The sequence below is a fragment of the Vigna radiata genome, chromosome 2 (assembly GCF_000741045.1).
Source record: "Vigna radiata var. radiata cultivar VC1973A chromosome 2, Vradiata_ver6, whole genome shotgun sequence".
Classification (NCBI taxonomy): domain Eukaryota; kingdom Viridiplantae; phylum Streptophyta; class Magnoliopsida; order Fabales; family Fabaceae; genus Vigna; species Vigna radiata.
Genome location: NC_028352.1, coordinates 21,221,542 through 21,228,397, shown reverse-complemented (window position 1 = coordinate 21,228,397; position 6,856 = coordinate 21,221,542).

Below are 6,856 nucleotides of genomic sequence, written 5' to 3'. Positions count from 1 at the left end.
AAGCTTGAAGACCCAAGGAGGAGTGGGAGAGCTTCCCAACACCCCAAATAGCCTCCAAGGTCCTCTCCCAATCTCTCTAGGTGAAGAATGAAGTGTAGGAGGACAAGAATCCCCAAAAATCGCGAGACCCATGTTTAAATAACCCATTTTTGACACATCAGCGGAAAGTCGCGCCCAACGCCCCCTTCTGGGACGCCCGGGCGCCATAAAAAAGCAAAACAGTGAATCAAAGGGCGCCTAGCGCCCCCAGGGGCGCCCAGGCGCCAAATCTGCAGAAAAACAGTAGCCAGGGGTGTCCAACGCCCTTCTAGGGGCGCCCAGCCCGGACAACTTTGACAACATTCTAAAATTCAGGCTCTTGCGCGATTCCAAAGGCGTCCAACATGGGTATTTGCTTCAAATTGATCTTTTATGGTCCCAAAACATGTTCCCTTGAGTTCTTGCATGTTTTCCTCCACTAGAATTGCTTCCTATTCATTTATTTCACACACTCAAACGTAGAGATTAGAGGTAAAAACAAGCATATACTAAATAAAACACAACAAAACTAGAAAACACACTAAACGTGAGGATAAAACAAGGTAAAAGCTATGAAGGAGGTGATTTGTTCACAAAATATACCTACACAAACACGTAAAATCAACCGTTATCAAACCTCATTTAGTAAAAAAATAGACCATGTTTTGAATAGCTTATTTGAAAGTAAAAAACGAAATACAATTGTCAACATGACCATTCCCAAAGGCAATGTTTGCACTCCTTTGTGGTACATGAGTTGCAGCCCTGTATCCATGCACCCTCCCCCACTTGAACGAATCTTCGAAGACCCAACATTCTACACAAAAAGGAGTCCCAGAAATCAATGCTCGCTGCTCCTCTATCAATTGCTTGTTCAAAGTTGAAATATAGTTCGTGGAAAATGAGTGCCGAACCGTAAACTGCAACAACCACAAACGAAATTACAACAATTTCAAAACCCTAAAACAAAAACAACTACAAACTTAACAAAAAAATTCACAAAAACAGAATGTTCATTTGTCCCTTTCAACAAACGCACAACGAACAAAAAATTGACCTTATTACTTGAAGGAACCCATAACGCAAACGATATACCCAAACACAAAACGGTCCACCCAAGGAAATAACCACCAAATAACCACAAAAAAAAGAACGAAAGGAAAATTGTAACGCCCCGACAACTTACAGGGACTGTTGACTGCCCCCACACATCACCACGAGACTTTCCAGTGTGCTTTGTCCTCACTCGCACACTTTCCGGGAAAACTTCCCGGAAGGTCACCCATCCCAGAAGGCTAAGCACGCTTAACCATGAAGTTCTTATCGGTTAGGCTTCNGAAAAGTAAATGCATTTTTGGTGATATGGGTAGCCAAATCAATTCCTTTAAGCTATCCTTCAACTGTATAGTCCCATACCTATACAGTCTCCAAATCCCTCTCATTCCGGTGTATGTTCGATTCGTCCATGTATCCCTTCCACTGGAAGCCTGCCAGGAGTCGCTCCTTGTCCGTGCCCCTTGCACCATGCCTCTTGCACCGGCGATCACTCCCCGCCCTCGTCAGTGCCCGGGTGTCACAAAAAACACACTTACCTTGCTCGTCGAACAACCTTGATGACTGGAAGCATCCATGCGTCCTCCAAGACACACTCAACACAAAAAAAACAGCACAACGATGATGATGGCCACAACGACTGTCAATACAAAATCCGACCACCACACCGGAATGAGACTAAATCAGAAGGAGAAATGGAGGGAATGGAAGAACGACGAAGGTCACAAGAACAAATGATAGGAAAAAGAAACTCTCACTCTCATGAAAGACGTAAAGGGCAAAACGGGAAATTGAAATTTGAATTCTGATCCTCTCTACTGACGTCAAAAATCAAAATTTCAAAAAAAAATAACATCAACCAATCATAGCACGACACGTGGCAGTGTCAAAACAGTGTTAAAATTATGGTGTTATCGGGACGCAAGCTAAAATGATAAACATGTTTTTGAATGTTCAATGCATAAATTATTGATGCTTAGGGAATCCAAAATTCATTTTACTAGCATTAACACGAGTCAACGACAAATCAACATAGAACCATTTCCTACTAATCTTCAGAAGAAAATTACTTCATATTATGTGTAACAAATGCAGTCACAGAGAGGTTGATTAAAGAGAATAATGGGAACAAAGAAAGAGGACATGTGACGAGCATATAAGTAATATTCTCTTTTCTGAATACCATTCTGAGGACTTGTTCATATTTTGTGTATGCTTCCTGAACAAATTTTCCCACGTCATTAGTACTGTACATTATGCTCGTCGGATATTTGTCTTGATAATTAGGAAGCAGAAGCAATTATTAATTTTCCCAGGGTTAAATATGCTTTTAGTCCTTCAAGTTTCACTAATTTTTGTTTTTAGTCCCTGCATCAAACATTGATGGCATTTCATCCTCTTGGTATGGAAACATGTATTTTTAGTCCCTAAAAATAAATGACGTTAATTTTTTTGTGATGTGGCTAACCGCTGTGCCACGTCTTTACTGTGCACTCATGCCACAGCTTCACTGTGCCCTTAGGGTCTCCCAATTTCCAAACCATCTCAACATTTTCCTCTGCCTCGAGACAAACAGAGACCCAAGGTCTCTTCCTCCTCAAACTATCCTAAGGCTGGGGTTTGCCTCCTTGGAATGCCGCCTGCCACCGTTCCCCTCCGACACCCACCGCGCCATCCGACCGGCCTCGCGACGGATTCTCTGCCAGTCTCGGTGTCGTCGGCACACCACGCATCCCCGTTGCTATGACGGTCTTCGCCCTCGACCTGAGGCGCTGCAGGCGACGCAGGTCGCCACTACGGTCTTGCCGACTGTCGTGTCACAGTCCCAAGGCGTCGCGAGCACCGCCGCTTTCCGCCGGGAATATCACCGGCCATAGCTCGAGGCCCTTTGTTCCTTCACGTCCCGCTTTCGCCTCCACACCTTATCAATTAATCTTGATAATAATTTAAGGGATTGTTTTAGGCTGTTAAAGAGGATTAAGATTTAACACATTTAGTAACTAGCAGGTTCTGTGGTGCCTCAATGTAATATTGTTCGACTTTGAATATATTAACTCTTTGGCTTGACTTATTAACTTAATATTTTAATGAAAGGAGTTTTCTTTACATTCTAGCTATACAGATATAGGGTCTTGGTATAACAACTTATTCTCCATGTTCCTTTTTCTTCTGATCTTTTGATTATTATTTACTTGGTCATTAAATTGAGTCCTGCATTTATCTGCTCTAATTCCCTTGTGATTCCAGATGAAAACAACAACTGATGTATGCGTGCTTTATGACATTGAGAAAAAACATAAGAACTGATGTTTCTTCCACGACGAGAATCCTTTGCCTTCGTCTTCTCGTACCAAGTTATGTGGTCAAAATTTAATATGAATTGCCATAGATGGAAATTGAGCTTGAGTTGTTCAGTTTTCTACATTTGTAACGAAAGAAATAGAAAATGCTGAACTAAATAATTTATCCTTCCACGTAACAAAAAGATTATGTTGTTCTTTACCTACTGTTAATTACAATGCGACGCAAAGAAATATTTGTTCAGTTGTGAAATCTCAAATCCCTTTATAGGAGAAGGAATGGCTGATTTTGATTTTATATTCTCTCTCGAGTGGGATGGGGGGTAGGTGTATAAACTGAATAAACACCTTTTATTCCACTTCATAACACTCTCACTTAAATGTTTATGAAAATTCGTATTACTGTGTGACACGGGGCTTGCAGGATTGATAAAACACCTTAACCATTCATACCGTGCATTATGTGATATGTAACTCCAAGACATTATTTTACTTTTGCGCGCATGCTTTTGATTGTGAAGTGATCAAATGTCACTTGTTCTTATATACTCTGCTATTTACGGTATTCACCACTGATACATCTGTTGAACCTATTAAATGAGTAGTCGATGAGTGAACCAATGTTACTTGTCTTATATATTTGGAAAAGGAATGACTAATTTCTCGTCCTTTTTGCATAACAGCGTTATATGACTAATAGAATAGAAGCACTATAGTGTATTAATTCTGTAACATACTACTACTGCATAAGAGTTCCAAGGCATAACAATACACATGGATAAACAAAATATTGATAAAATAAATCCAAATCTTCAAATGAAACAGCTACACGGCTATTGGCTGCATAATAACTGAACCTACCAGAGATATATATACATTCACAAGCGTAGTCAAATAATAGACAAAATCAAAATCACATGTTGCATTAATAATACCTTGCTCCAAACAAGCAAATTTCTCTCTAACGTCCCTACTTTTTCTTGACAGCAAAACGATATTCATGAAAAAGTTCTTGACAGCAAAACGATATTCATGAAAAAGATTGCTGGCTCATTAAAGTGTACTAATAAAGGCTAAACCAAAAAAATTGGCTGATGATGATGGCAACTCCAAGGGCTATTGCAACAACAGAAGAAGCCCAAGTAAGTTTCTCGGTTATTCTAAGTACTCTATCTTTTAGTGCCTCGCTACACGAACCAATAAATACCGTATAGCTCCCCATTGCAACAACAGTTCCAAATAAGAACATAATGAGAATTGCAGCACCAGCCACCCGTGAAGGCAGAGCAAGGGCAGGCAACACTGTCATCAGTGCGTTTGGCTGTAGTCCATGAACTATTCCCGTGGCAAAAGTAGCAAAACCAATCTTCTTCTTTCCCGGCGACATCGAGACTGGCAGAGAGTCCGTCGCGAGGCCGGTCGGATGGCGCGGTGGGTGTCGGAGGGGAACGGTGGCAGGCGGCGTTCCAAGGAGGCAAACCCCAACCCCAACCCCAGGATAGTTTGAGGAGAAAGAGACCTTGGGTCTCTGTTTGTCTCGAGGCAGAGTAAAATGTTGAGATGGTTTCCTAATGGCACAATGAAGACGTGGCATGAGTGCACAGTAAAGATGTGGTACAGCAGTTAGCCACATCAAAAAAAATTAACACCGTTTATTTTTAGGGACTAAAAATACATGTTTCCATACTAAGAGGATGAAATGCTATCAATGTTTGATGCAGGGACTAAAACCAAAAATCAGTGAAACTTCAGGGACTAAAAACATATTTAACCCATTTTCCCATGACAAATCATCCAATTCAAATTCAAAACATATGTTTTTAAGTAAACTGACATTAAAATGGGAAATATGTAACCATTATACATTGCACTTTGCAATTAATAATATAATGAAACACATTTAATTTAGGAAGGTTGGTCAGTCATCAAAAACAAAAAATGAAACAATTTTATCAAGAGTTCTTGAGAGTCTACAATAGACCAGATGAATTTTGAGTGGTTTGATACCTCCGGTAAGTCATGAACTGAACGATTAATTTTTCTTTTTTAATTTTGAGAAATGGTTGCTAGACCAGTTGGTCGGATTATAAACAAAATTAATACTAAGAATAATTATATCTATTAAGTTATATTATTATCGTTTGGACCATAATTAGACTAACACTATACATCTCAAAATCTATAAATATATATTTGATATTCAGATAATTGTTTATTTTTTGTTACGTGCTTATTGCTAGAATATTAGGATAAATATAAACTTTAACATCAGAGTATTTTCTACCAATAACACCTGACTCGACAGAACTATAGATAGAGGATTGAATTAGAAACTTTGACCTAAGCTTGAAACTTTGAAACTCTTTGTGGAAAAACACTTAACCTCAACCCCATAAATTTAAACATTTTGACATCCACTGTTAGGTCTGAGGACTAACGAAGAAACCCAACTATGATTACTAAAAAAAACATAAGAGACCAGCAAGGTCTGATAGAGCTCATCAAAGATTTAGAGAAAGCATGAAATTGAAATAACCGCAGTGAGAACTGAGCATGCTAGCTGCCAGCCTACAAGAGTAGTTTATCACATCCAATATACGAAAGAAAAATGAAATTGACTTCTCCATATATTCATCTATTCATCTTGGCTTATGCATAATTTAAAAGTAAAAGTTCATAGAAACTGAGATGTTTATCAAATTATCTTGTAATTTTAACTTATGAACAAGTCAATTTCCATTTTCTTTTTCTTCCAAGATAAGTTTGTACCGATATGTACCTGAAGTATTGATGACTCACATTGTTCCAGCCACATGGGTGCTTATATATAAACAGACAACATTTGTCCTTAGTCATTCGTACACATGAAAATGAGAAAACAGATAATTTACGTGCAGATAGACAAAACTTATATATTCTTTTTCACAAGAAGTTTCTTATTTCCCTCAATGCAACATCCATATAGTTTAACCAGATTACGATGTTGTACAGCTGATATAGTAGCAATCTCAGTTATGAACTGGCTATTTCCTTGATGAGATGCTACTGACAGTTGTTTCACAGCAATAACTCTTCCATCATTAAGTGTCTCCTACAGGAACAAAAATCAAAAATGATATTTTCTTGAACAAAGCATTAAGAACCTGTTTGGTACAACTTGTTCTTTAAGAAAATTCGCTTTTAGACTTTCATGCATTTGTTTCATCTTTTAAAAGTAATCAGAAACTTTAAAGAATCTAAATCATTACAATGGAAGCTATTTTTGAATAAGTTTCCATGGAACCATGTACTACTTTTAGAGAAAGAAGAGTGATTTTATGAATAAAAATACACATAAATTAGCTTCTGTTTTTATAAAATATCTAAAAGTAATCACCTAAATATTTTACACTAGAATCACTTTATTTTTAATTTGTAACAAAATATCTTTTACTTCTAATATTTTCCAAAAAAAAAATGAATATTAGGATACAAATTTACTTTCA